Raw genomic sequence first — 14672 nt, 5'->3', positions numbered from 1 at the left:
ATCACACTCACATATAATCTGGAATTCACTGACATGATCCTGTAATTCCCTGGTGAATCCACTTAAATAGACCCAGAATTTCTCCATTTAGTTCTATAAGAATGTCCTCCTCCAACCTAACTTCAGATGCCAATTGCAAGCACATATTGAGGAGCCTCTGTGGCTGTACTTTTGGTTCCTACTGCACATACCTCCAAATAGAAACAACATTCCCTGTACCATCATGACTTCCACTGCTTTTCCTCTCCCCATGGTCTAGGATGGACTGGTTGTACCCTGGGAAGATTGAAAATCTGGTTCTTTTTTTTAAAATGGAGAGTGGGTGTGCAAATCCCTTTAGTGGCCAAGGCTGCAATCTTCTGGAATATTCAAAACTAAAACTTCATAGTGAAGAAAGTAGACTTTTTTAATGTCTGATCTTTTGCTCCCTCCCCTTAATAATAGCTAGATACCTACACTAGCAATTTCATCACCATAACTAAGGTACTAAGCATATCTATTACTTCCAAAAATTACTTTGTGTTTGTGTGTGTGTGTGTTTATAATACTTAAAGTAAGATCTACTATCTTGGAACATTTTAAAGTACACAATACTATATTGCTAAGTACAGGTACTATATACCACAAATTTTTAGAAATTACATATCTTGCATAATAGAGTCTTATTGTCTCATTTCTAATAAAAAGAGTGTGAAGAGCTAAAAGAGTAACTTTACTGTTTAAAAAAGCAACTATCTGACACAATCTTAAACAGTAATCAAAGTTAAGATTACCAGTCATAAATCATGTTGATATCATGTGACCCAACTATAACTGTGGCATTTTTTCCCTCAAGATCACAATACCAATAATTATGAGAAAAGCATTAGACAAACAGAAAGTGAGAAAAATTCTATGTAATATGTGACCCATACTTTTAAAATTATCAAGGTCATGAACTCAAGGACAGACTGAGAAGTGGTTTCAAATCAGAGAAGACTAAGGAGACATGATAAATAAATGCAGTGTGATAACCTATATGGAAACTTTGAACAGAAAATAAAAATTAGAAAAATATTGGTGACATCCAGAAAAACCTGTAGTTTAGCTAATGATAATCTACCAATGTTCAGTTCTTAGTTTTGAAAAATTTTCAAAAGTTATATAAAATATTAACTTTCAGGGAAACCAGGTACAAGTCATAAGAAACTTTATATTTATCATTGAACTTTTTCATTAAATCTAAAATTATTTCAAAATAGAGCAGTTATTTCAAAAAGTCCAACAAAATCTAAAAAAAGGCTAAGGTTTCTACAGTATCTAATCTCATAAGGTTACTTATACAAGTGTATGCTTTATAAACTTACTGAGGGCATGCATTCTCTGATATACTATGAAAACTGGAAAAAAATTGGCATATAAACAATAGAAATAAAAGTAATTAGAGGTAGATAGACAACATGATGACGATAAAAATGAATGGCATAAAGGCTGAATTTCAGTGTTAGATCTAATATTCAAATGTTTTGTCATTCAAAACCTTTGTAAACTGATTGAGAAATGTCAACTACCCTGGCATTAGATGGTCAGAGTAGTGCCATTTGGGTTAATAATAGTAATTTTAAAAAAAACTGGCCTGTGGTGGCACAGTGGATGGAGTGTCGACCTGGAATGCTGAGGTCGTCAGTTCAAAACTTCTGGCTTGCCTAGTCAGGGCACATATGGGAGTGAATGCTTCCTGCTCTTCCCTCCTTCTCTTTTTCTCTCTCTTTCTCTTTCTCTCTCACCCACCTCCTCTCTTTCTAGAAATGAATAAATAAGATCTAAAAAATAAAAATAAATGTAAAAAATAAAAAGCTATTCAATGGCTACTCCATCTTTTGATATACTTCATTAATAATGCAAAGAATAAAGATACAGTAATCTTTAATCATAGACTATAAGCTATCATACACTGGGTAGTTGCATGAAGAAGTATAGAATTCTGTTGTAATCAATTTTTCAGTCTATTTTTATTTTTATTTTTATTTTTCTACTAGAGAAAAGGCAGGGAAAGACAGACAGAGATAAGAACATTATAGCTGTTCCAATATGTGCCCTGACTGGGGACCGAACCTATACATTTGGAATGTCATTCCAACCAACTGTACTATCCAGCCAAAATTCAAATTCTGCAGACATCTTTAAATGAAGCACTGTAGTTACCATGCAAGTATGTTAGGAGTTTCAGCTTAGGATAAACAGTGTCTGTCTTTGGGATTCAGATATGAGGGCCAGGTCAACCTGATTTGTGAGTTGAATATTAAAATCACAGAAAGCCATAAGGATTTGGATAAAAACTAAAAATAATAACTTTCAGTTTAAACAAAGACTCTTTCCAAGTTTAAGTTAATTTAATTAGTTCAATTTAAATACTGTACTGAACAGCACGGAATAAGATATTTTTTGTATCCTTTACTGTGGTTATTTGGGACAGTATTGACTTCATATGCTCACATGAATAAAGCTATTATCTAAGGAAAATCACTTTGATAAAGAATGGGCCCTCAGGGAAAAAATATCACTTAGCTTTAGAATTTGGTATAGAGGAGAAAAAAATACTGGAATATATAAACCTCCCAAAAATTAACCATAAGAAGATCTTAGCTGTGTAGGCTGAGTTAGAAAGTTAAATAATTGCTGATTAGATGAATGAGACTTAGAAAAGGCCCTATTGTGTGACTATACAGGATGGCCTTCAAGACTGATGACAAAACAACAGACTGTTCAAATTGAAAGATAAATTTTTGTTCTAAAAACTAGTTTTCTACCAATTAGAGATATAATTATTGATATTATTTTATAATTTCTGTTAACATTTTAATAAATTGGCATTTTAAAATTCTAATATTATTAAAGTTATAAATCAGACTTCTTTGACAGAAATGCATGAAATTCATCCTTTTGATGATTACAGGTTTCAATAATAGCAGATGAAATATTTTTTTACATTTAACAAATTTATTAAAATTATAATTTTAGATCAATTTTAGGTGATTTTCCCTCTCGTCATTATCTTAGGAAATTCAATTCATTTAAAGCATGTCTTGTGATGTGATTCTCATGAACTTTTCACTTTTGGCAGGAAGGTTAATGAAAGAGGATCTGTGAGTGTGGCTGTGGGACACCCACTGCCAGAGAAAAGTGTAGGAGGGAAAATTTTTCTGAAAAGAGTCGTGCTTAGAAAAAGTAAATATTTTAGTCAAAAAAGGAATTAAGCAAATGAGAAAAACTTATAGACACAGATCATGGTGTAGTGATCTCAGGAGGAATTGTGGGTGGCAGGAGGTGGAGGAGGGGAGAGGGGAATAGATGGTGATAGAGGGAGACTTGACTTAGGGTGGTGAACATACAATGCAACATACAGATGATTATTTTAGAGTTGTACACATGAAGTCTTTAAAATTTTATTAACCAATGTCATCCCAAATAAAGTCAATGAAAATATTTTTAAATGATTGTTAAGGAGCTAATGAAATTTTGTCAAGCTAAGAGGAAATAATATACTATGTTTTATACCAAAAATTAAAATTAATGTTACATATTTTTTTCTTTGGAATTAAACATTTACATAATTTTAATTTAGATGTAATTTCTCTAATTTTATTGGTGCTGTTGAGCTACTATCTAAAGTTTATTTCTGCTTTCCCCTGACTTTTGTTGTGTTTTGTGAATTAGTCACCTCAAAACTAAAAAATTGTGTATGGCTATTTTTACCAAAATAATAGCACAATTCCTTGTTGTTGAAAAATGAAATTATCATACTATCTAATTATTTTCTTTATTTTACTTTGTAAATGATTTGAAACTTCCTCAGATTAATACAATTACATATAACATTGATGTTTGACATATGTCATTTCAATCTTTTGACTATTAAGATTTTGAAGGTGGTATATATTCTCTTCAATATCTCTCTTTTTCGGTAATCCATAATAGTATTAAAAGACCAAGAAAGATTTACAGAACAATTTATAGCTTTAAATGTATTTGTAGAGAAGAATAAATGTTGACAATAAATAATCTAGAATTCACTGTGAAACAAATTAAAGAAACATAAAATAACCACAAAAGTTAGAAAAAAGGAAATCAATATAATGGCTGAATTATTAAAATAAAGATTAAGACAAATCAAATACTAGTAATTATCAAATTATCCACAAACTATTTTTGGAAAATATTAATAAAGTATAAAAGTAAATTATAGCAGAATTGATGAAAAAGATAATGCACAAATGAACAACACTGGGAATTTAAAAGTGGGTGTTAATGGATAGAGAAAATGGGTATATCAAGTGGTCAGATGTCAAAATAAAATGAAAAATTTTACAGAAAATTATAAATGATTAAAATAAGACTCAAAGGAGGAAATAACCATAACTATGCCAGTTGCCATAAAAATTAAACCTAATGGCAAAGACATAACTGCCCTCAAAGGTCCTAAGTTCTTATTTGATGGTAATTTCAGTATATAAAAAGGACAGAAAAACATTGCAGTCATTTGGTATCACAACTAAAAAATGCCACAAACCAAAACCAAAACAAAAACAAAAAACTTGAAACAAAATATTTGCAAATAAATAAACTAAGCTAACAAGCAAACCAAACACCCAAAAAATTACCCAATTTTACTTGTAAAAAGAAAGAGTGACATCAGAGAAATGGCACCATAAAGAATGATACCAATAAATCTCCCCCAAAATTCAACAAGAGCTTAAACCAGAGACAGAAAAATCTATCCTTGGAGCCTCCAGAAGTTCCACACTAAAAGGGAAGGTATGATAGAGCAAAAAATTGACTAGATATATAATCAACCCCGAAGGAAATAAGGCAGAGAAAGAAACACTCCACCTTCCTCACTAACCTAAAAAAGGGCTGCTTTCACTGGGAACTGAGAGTTTAGGAACCAAGGTGGGCATAGGGTGTGAATAGAACCAGGCTGCGGCACAAACATCCGAACCAGGCTGTGGCACGGACATCCAAGCTGAGAAAAAACTGTGCTTGTGGCAACCCAGTCAACACAAGCTAATGCTCATGTCAAATCCAGACGAAGAAAGGCAAGTGGGCCAGCCATCAGCCCCAATCTCCTGGTCACCGTGCGCGGATAATGTGCGAAAGATTCCTCCTAGACTCCTGGGAGTGGGCGCCTGTGTTACCGAACAGAGGGGCAGAGTCAGAAGTCTTTGTGCTGGCTGAAACCAGAGTCTTGGGGTCGCCCCTGTGCCTGAAAAGCAGCGCGAGGGGACTGCATGGGAGCGAAATTCCCTACACTCAAACTTCTCCCAGCGGGCAGGGCACCGCCTCACTCATGGAGAGAGGCAGCCAGCCCGATATCCTGGTTGGCGAGTATAGATAGTGGGCGAGAGATTCCCCCCAGGAGTGGGCGCTCATGTCCCCAGACAAAAGGGCAGAGTCAGAGGCTTTTGTGTGGGCTGAAACCGGAGTCTGGGGGTCGCCCCTGCACCCTGAAGAAACAAAAGCGAGATTTCCTACACTAGAACTTCTCCAGGCAGGTGGGGCACCTCACCCAGCCATACAAACTAACAGTCCCATGAAGGATTAGCTTAACCCACAGTCTGCTTGCCTCCCAACTCACCTATGTGACCCTAACTGACAAGATCGCTCTCAGGTCAGCAATCTAAGAAAAGAGGGGAGATATTTTTTGGTACCTCTTGCTATACTATGCACATAGGGATGGGGGCAACCTATGATTGGCAGAGCTTGCATACTCAGGGCTCTATGTTAAAAAGAGGGATTTGGCAGTTTGTAAGTCCTCCTGCTTTGCAAACAATGAATAGGGCATCTTCTACCCAGCAAAAACAAGTTACAAAGTGCCAAAAACCTGGGGAAAGTGGTCCCACAGAGTGCTGAGGGAATCGAGACACACCTAGAGGTGCATAGAAAGGCACCTTGAAAACAATTGGCTCCCACCCCCGCCTGATTATGCTAGCAGCTCTGACTGATTGAGCCTTACCCAGAGCCCTGCGCTGAGTGGGAATACAGTGGGGATTTGCCAGCTCTTTGAGCCTCTTACTATCCAGGCAGAGGCAGCAGCAACCTCATAGCTGGATCATCAGGCTACTAATTCAGGAAGGAAAGACTAGAAGAGAGGCTCCGGGAAAACGGATTCATTCTCTCATTGTCGGAGCCTGCAAATGCTAATGAGCCTTGACTACCAACAAGACTGAAGCCCAATATATGACATCGCCATAGAAATTTATCAACTGCAAACCTCTACCTAAGTGTGCCACAGGGGCAGAACCCAGGATACAGAGTCACCAACCAGGAAGAGGGAGAGAAGAAAAAAAAGGAAAAAGATAAACTCTCAAAATCAAGAATAATCCACAGACTTTATAATCTATCACATTTTATTTTATTTGTTCGGTTGTTTCTCTTATACTTTTTTCTTGATTATTTTCTTCTTCTTCCAATTTGGTCTTTAATGCTCTGCTGGTCTTACTCTCTCCTCTCCTTGAACTACACAACCCATAAGTGTTACATCTCCCATTATCTTTCCTTTCTTCTTCCTTTCTCTCTATGAAGGTTGCACTCCAAAACCTTTAACTCTCTCTCTCTCTCTCCTTCTGTTCTATTTTTTTCTTCTTTTTGTGTTTTCCTTTTTTTTATTTCTCCCTCTATAATAGTTTCTTCTTTTCTCTTTCACTTTTCCTTTCATTCAATCCTCAATCATGAACAAATTTTTTTATTTTGGACACAAATTTTTCTTTGTGGCACTTTTTATTTTGCTTTTTTAACTCACTAGCAGTGCTACCAACCCTGGCTCTCCATTTTATCTAGTTTTTGCTCTACTAAATATAATAGTAATTTTTTTAATTTTTAAACCTTTTTTCTGTTTCCCTCATATTGCTCTCATTATATCTCTTAGTCAATCATCACTTAAAAGCAAATCATTTTATTCTTGACGCAAATTTTTTTCTTTTTTGCATTTTGTGGGCCCATACCCCCTTTTCTTACCCATTTATGACTTCTCCCCAACTCAAGCCCTCCATTAAACATACTTTTTGTTTTATTTAGCACAATATAATTCACAGCTCAACACAAGAATTTCTCAAGAAGGAGGAGAGAGGAGAGGAAAAAAGGGGGGAGATATATTTTTTTTTATTTTTTAAACTTTTTATTCTTTATTAATTCTCATTAATACTATCAACAAAACCACCTTCAGATGCCATTAAGAAAAAAGTAGTCGAATATCATGGATACAAAAGACAGAGAGGTAGCAAAGATACATGAGGTAAAATCTATGGAGAAAAAATTTAATATATTGGAAACCTTGGAGCTAAATGACAGAAAATTTAAAATAGAAATCCTAAAAATACTCAGAGATATACAAGAAAACAGAAAGGCAATTTAGGGAGTGCAGAAAACAACTCAACGAACACGAAGAATATATTACCAAGGAAATTGAAACTATAAAAACAAATCAAACAGAGATGAAGAACTCAATTCATGAGCTGAAAAAGGAGGTAACAAGCTTAACTAATAGAACAGGCCAGAGAGAAGGTAAGATTAGTGAAATAGAAGACAAGCAACTTGAGGCACAACAGAGAGAAGAATAAAGAGACTCAAAAATAATAAAAAATGAGAAAGCCCTACAGGAATTGTCTTACTCCATCAAAAAGAATAACATAAGAATAATAGGTATATCAGAGGGAGGAGAGAGAGAAAATGGAATGGAGAACATACTCAAACAAACAATAGATGAGAATTTCCCAAGCCTGTGGAAAGAACTAAAGCCTCAAATTAAAGAAGCAAACAGAACTCTGAGTTTTCTTAACCCCAACAAACCTACTCCAAGGCACATCATAATGAAATTGGCACAAACAAATGACGAACAAAAAATTCTCAAGGCAGCCAGGGAAAAGAAGAATACAACATATAAAGGAAGGCCCATTAGATTATCATCACATTTCTCAACAGAAACTCTGCAAGCTAGAAGAGAGTGGAACTCAATATTTAAAGACCTGAAAAAGAGAAACTTTCAGCCAAGAATACTATACCAATCAAAGGTATCCTTCAAATATGAAGGAGAAATAAAAACATTCACAGATACAAAAAAGATGATAAAATTTATCATCAGAAAACTCCTACTCCAGGAATTACTAAAGGGGGTTTTCCAACCAGATACAAAGAAAAAAACAAAACAAAACCACAAGTAAAAGCTTCACAAAGAACACAATAAAACAAAATTTAAACTGTGACAACAACAACCAAAAAAAAAGGGGTGGTGGAGAGGATGGAGATGAACAGTTGGAAAGGACAATGCAGTGTAAAAGTACTCACAAGATAGTGCACTACAATGAACAGGGTAGGAACCCTTTTCTTTACTTAATGGTAACCACCCTCGAAAAAACCACCACAGAAGCACATGATTTAAAAAGGTAGCAACAGAGGAAAGATGTATGGAATACAACCAAACAAAAACAAACAATAGAAAAACAAAAGAGAAGGATCAAACAAGATATAAAACTAACAAAAAGCAATGTATAAAATGGCAATAGGGAACCCACAAGTGTCAATAATTATACTAAATGTAAGTGGATTAAACTCACCAATAAAAAGGCACAGAGTAGCAGAATGGATTAAAAAAGAAAATTCAACTATATGCTGCCTACAAGAAACACATCTAAGCAACAAGGATAAAAAAAAATTCAAAGTGAAAGACTGGAAAACAATACTCCAAGCAAATAACATCCCAAAAAAAGGAGGCATAGCAATACTCATATCTGATAATGCTGACTACAAGACAGCAAAAGTACTCAGAGACAAAAACGGTCATTTCATAATGATTAAGGGGATGCTGAATCAAGAAGACAAAACAATTCTTAATATATATGCACCAAACCAAGGAGCACCAAAATATATAAGACAGCTACTTATTGACCTTAAACAAAAATTAACAAAAACACAATCATACTTGGAGACCTCAATACACTGCTGACAGCTCTAATCGGTCATCCAAACAGAGAATCAATAAAGATATATTGGCCTTAAACAAAACACTAGAGCACCTGGATATGATAGACATCTACAGGACATTTTATTCCAAAGTGACAGAGTATACTTTTTTCTCCAGTGTACATGGATCATTCTCAAGAATTGACCATATGTTGGGCCACAAAAACAACATCAGCAAATTCAGAAAAATCAAAGTTGTACCAAGCATATTTTCTGATCATAAAGTCTTGAAACTAGAATTCAACTGCAAAAAAGAGAAAAAACATCCCACAAAAATGTGGAAACTAAACAACATACTTTTAAAAAATGAATGGGTCAAAGAAGAAAAAAGTGCAGAGATCAAAAGATATATACAGACAAATGAAAATGACAATACGAAATATCAGAATCTATGAAATGCAGCAAAAGCAGAGATAAGAGGGAAGTTCATATCATTCCAGGCCTATACAAACAAACAAGAGAGAGCCCAAGTGAACCACTTAACTTCACACCTTAAGAAACTGGAAAAAGAAGAAAAACAACAACCCAAAACCAGCCGAAGAAAGGACATAATAAAAATCACAGCAGAAATAAATATAATAAAGAACAGAAATACTATAGAAAAAATTAATAGAACAAGGAGCTGGTTCTTTGAAATTATCAACAAAATTGACAAACCTTTGGCAAGACTCACCAAGGAAAAAAGAGAAAGGACTCATATAAACAAAATCCAAAATGAAAGAGGAGAAATTACCACAGATATCATAGATAAACAAAGAATTATTGTAGAATACTATGAAAAACTTTATGCCACTAAATTCAACAATCTAAAAGAAATGAATAAATTCCTAGAACAATACAACCTTCCTAGACTGAGTCATGAAGAAGCAAAAAGCCTAAACAGACCAATTAGTGGGGAAGAAATAAAAAAAACTATTAAAAACCTCCCCAAAAATAAAAGTCCAGGCCCAGACGGTTATACTAGTGAATTCTATCAAATATTCAAAGAAGACTTGGTTCTTATTCTACTCAAATTCTTCCAAAAAATTGAAGAAGAAGCAATACTTCCAAACACATTTTATGAAGCCAACATAACCCTCATACAGAAACCAGGCAAGGACAGCACAAAAAAAGAAAACTACAGACCAATATCTATAATGAATACAGATGTTTAAATACTAAACAAAAATACTAGCAAATTGAACACAACAACATATTAAAAAAATAATATATCATGATCAAGTGGGAGTCATCCCAGAATCTCAAGGAAGGTTAAACTTAGGTAAAACGATTAACATAATATCATTATCAACAAAACATATCAACAAATCAAAGAACAGAAACCACATGATCTTATCAATAGATGCAGAAAAGGCATTCGATAAAATACAGCACAATTTTATGTTTAAGACTCTCAACAAAATGGGTATAGAAGGAAAATATCTCAACATGATAAAGGCCATATATGATAAACTATCAGCTAACATCATATTAAATGGCATAAAACTGAAGGCTTTCCCCCTTAAATCAGGAACAAGACAGGGTTTTCCACTCTCTCCACTCATATTTAATGTGATGCTAGAGGTTCAGCAATCAGACAAGACAAAGAAATAAAAGGCATCCATATCGGAAAAGAAGAAGTAAAGGTATCACTATTTGCAGATGATATGATCCTATACATCGAAAACCCCAAAGAATCTACAAAAAGACTACTAAAAACAATAAGCTAATACAGTAAGGTTGCAGGATACAAAATTAACATACAAAAGTCCATAGTCTTTCTATATGCCAACAATGAAACACTTGAGAACGAACTCAAAAAAATAATCCCCTTCATGATTGCAATGACAACAACAAAAAATACCTAGGAATAAACATACCAAAAAATGGAAAGGACCTATATAATGAAAACTACAAAGCATTCTTAAGGGAAATTGAAAAAGATACAATGAGATGGAAGAATATTCCTTGTTCTTGGATAGGAAGGTTAAATATAATCAAGATAGCCTTATTACCCAGAGCAATATACAAATTTAATGCAATTTCCATCCAAATTCCAATGACATTTTTTAAAGAAATGGAACAAAAAATCATAAGATTTATATGGAACTATAAAAAACCCCGAATAGCCAAAGCAATCCTAAAGGAAAAGAATGAAGCTGGGGGCATTATAATACCTGAATTCAAACTCTATTATAGGGCCACGACAATCAAAACAGCATGGTATTGGTAGAAAAATAGACACTCAGACCAATGGAACAGAATAGAAAATCCAGAAATAAAACCACATATATATGGCCAAATAATTTTTGATAAAGGGACCAACAACACACAATGGAGAAAAGAAAGCCTTTTCAACAAATGGTGCTGGGCTGACTGGAAAGCCACATGCAAAAGAATGAAACTTGACTACAGTTTGTCCCTTTGTACTAAAATTAATTCAAAATGGATCAAAGACTTAAATATAATACCTGAAACATTAAAGTACATAGAAGACGGCATAGGTTCTAATCTCATGGACCTTGGTTTTAAAGAGCATTTTATGAATTTGACTCCAAAGGCAAGGGAAATGAGGCAAAATAAATGAATGGGACTACATCAGACTAAGAAGTTTTTCTCAGCAAGAGAAACTGACAACAAAATAAACAGACAGTCAACTAAATGGGAAATGATATTTTCAAACAACAGCTCAGATAAGAGCCTAATATCCAAAATATACAAAGAACTCATAAAACTCAACAACAAACTATCCAATAAAAAAATGGGAAGAGGACATGAACAGACACTTCTCCCAGGAAAAAATACAAATGGCCAACAGATATATGAAAAGATGCTCATCTTCATTAGTTATTAGAGAAATGCAAATCAAAACTGCAATGAGATACCACCTCACACCTGTTAGATTAGCTATCATTAACAAGATGGGTAATTGCAAATGTTGGAGAGGCTGTGGAGAAAAAGGAATCCTCATTCACTGTTGGTGGGAATGTAAAGTCGTACAACCATTATGGAAGAAAGTATGGTGGTTCCTCAAAAACCTAAAAATAGAACTACCTTATGACCCAGCAATCCCTCTACTGGGTATATACCCCCAAAACTCAGAAACATTGATACGTAAAGACACATGCAGCCCCATGTTCATTGCAGCATTGTTCACAGTGGCCAAGACATGGAAACAACCAAAAAGCCCGTCAATAGACGACTGGATAAAGAAGATGTGGCACATATACACTGTGGAATACTATTCAGCCATAAGAAATGATGACATCGAATCATTTACAACAAAATGGTGGGATCTTGATAATATTATACAGAGTGAAATAAGTAAATCAGAAAAAACCAAGAACTGCATCATGCCATACGTAGGTGGCACATAAAAATGAGACTAAGAGACATTGACAAGGGTTTGGTGGTTATGGGTGGGTGGGGAGAGGGAAAGCGGGAGGGGGAAGGGCACAAAGAAAACTAGATAGAAAGTGACGGAGGACAATCTGACTTTGGGTGATGCGTATGCAACATAATTGATCGATAAGATAACCTCAACATGTTTTCTTTTAACATTTGTACCCTGATTTATTGATGTCACCCCAGTAAAATCAATAAAAAAAAAGAAAAGAAATTTAGATCTACATGCAGAATTTTTACCAGTAATGTAAGAACAATTAAACATTCAAAAATGAATTAATGTAGTTGTCTAAATTAAAATAAAGGGGAAAAATAAAGTCTTATTATATGTCTGACAAAACCCACAATAAAATTAAAAATACATTGATAAAGAAAATATCTTATCCATTTTGCAATAAAAGGGAACTTTCTTAATATAGTTTATTTTAGTTATAAACAGAAAAAGAACAAATACTTGATAACAAAAATTTAGAAGGCTAAATATTTAAATTAAGAACAGGACAAGGCTGTCTGCAATTGCCGTTACACTCTTCAAAGTGCAATTAAAGTGTTACTTTCTAGCCCAGTGAGTAAAGAAAAAAAGTAGAAAGAAAGATGAAATTGTCATTATTTGCATGTGTGTTATGTGCTGTTGAGTTGGCTCTGACTCCTGGAGACCCTATGAATGAGCTATGTTCACAGTGTTTTGTCTTCAACAGTCCTGCTCAGATAGGTCCTGTACACTAATGTCTATGGCTTCTTTTTTGAAGTCAATCCATCTCACAGTTGGTCTTCTCTTTTCCTATGGCTTTCTAGTTTTCTTAGCATTACTGTCTTTTACAAAAAACCTGCCTTTACGTGATGTGCCCAAAGTGAAAAAGCTTCAATTTTGTCATTTTTGCCTCCAGCAATGTTTCAGACTTAATTTGCTCTAGAACCCAGTTGTTTGTCTTTCTGACAATCCAGGATATTCATAGAGCTCTCCTCCAATACCATGTTTCAAATGAGTCATTCTTTTTTCTATCAACCTTCTTTTCTTAACCAACTTTACATCCACACATAATAATCAAGAATAAGAAGATAATATCTAATGACACATTTTTTCTTATTTTTCATTGTTTCCCTTTCATTAATCTACCTTCTCTTGATTTCTTTGCCACAGTGTTCACTTTTTGCATATGCTATAATATGCATATTATTTTCATATAATATAATCTGATCTGTTTTCTTTCTATAATAGATTAAACAATAGAGAGATTAAAATAAAAAGAAAAGAATTCAGCTATTTAAATGAATAAAATATCAACACACTACATAAATGTAATAATCCTAAGTACAAAATTTTACATTTAGACCCATTTATCCAAATTGAGTTCCAGCAAAAAACAAATAAGATTTATTTGCAGATAACCAAGGTGACTTGTTAAAAAGAGATGTTATATTTTTGTTGATTTTTCTCTTTTATTTATTGCTTTTTTGTGATTTTATGACTGTATAAATGTTTCCCCATTTATTTAGATCTTTAACTTCTCAGCAATTATTTTTAGTTTTTTTGTATGTTTTTGAATTTCTTTTAATGAATTTGTACTCATGTATTTTATTATTTTTGAGGCTTTTCTGAATAAAATTATTTTCTTGTTTTATTTTAAAATTATTTTTGGCAATATAGAAAAATATTTTTTGGTATATTTATGTTACATCCTTTTAGCAACTTATAGTACATTTAAATCTATAATTTTCATTGAGTTATTAAAAATATGTTCTGGCCTGACCTGTGGTGGCGCAGTGGATAAAGCATCGACCTGAAAATGCTGAGGTCGCCAGTTCGAAACCCTGGGCTTGCCTGGTCAAGGCACATATGGGAGTTGATGCTTCCAGCTCCTCCCCGCCTTCTCTCTCTCTATCTCTCACTCTCCTCTCTAAAATGAATAAATAAAAAAAAATTAAAAAAAAATATGTTCTGGCCCTGGCCAGTTGGCTCATTAGTAGAGTGTCAGCCTGGCATGTGGAAGTCTCAGGTTCAATTTCCAACCAGGACACATAGGAGAAGTGCCCATCTGTTTATCGACTCTTCCTTCTATCCTTTCTATCTATGTCTCTCTTCCCCTCCCACAGTCAAGGCTCCATTGGTGCAAAGTTGGCTCAGGCACTGAGGATGGCTCCTTGGCCTCCACCTCAGGCACTAGAATTAGTGACTCAGTTGCAGTGGAGCAATACCCCAGGTGGGCAAAGCATTGCTCCCTAGTGGACTTGCCAGGTGGATCCTAGTTGGGCCCATGCAAGAGTCTGTCTCTCTGCCTCCTTGCTTCTCATTT

General features: G+C 34.4%; 1 protein-coding gene and 1 pseudogene across 1 annotated transcript in view; one reads left to right on the top strand and one right to left on the bottom strand.

The window, feature by feature from the left end:
* The window catches only part of LOC136330543 (T-cell surface glycoprotein CD1b-2-like), a 190541-nt gene that overhangs the window by 50500 nt on the left and 125369 nt on the right, over positions 1 to 14672 (top strand). The window lies entirely within an intron of this gene.
* Positions 1 to 14672, bottom strand: part of LOC136328637 (T-cell surface glycoprotein CD1b-2-like) — a 47613-nt pseudogene that overhangs the window by 6618 nt on the left and 26323 nt on the right.

This window comes from Saccopteryx bilineata, chromosome 3 (assembly GCF_036850765.1).
Source record: "Saccopteryx bilineata isolate mSacBil1 chromosome 3, mSacBil1_pri_phased_curated, whole genome shotgun sequence".
Classification (NCBI taxonomy): domain Eukaryota; kingdom Metazoa; phylum Chordata; class Mammalia; order Chiroptera; family Emballonuridae; genus Saccopteryx; species Saccopteryx bilineata.
This window is presented reverse-complemented; position numbering and strand designations above follow the sequence as displayed.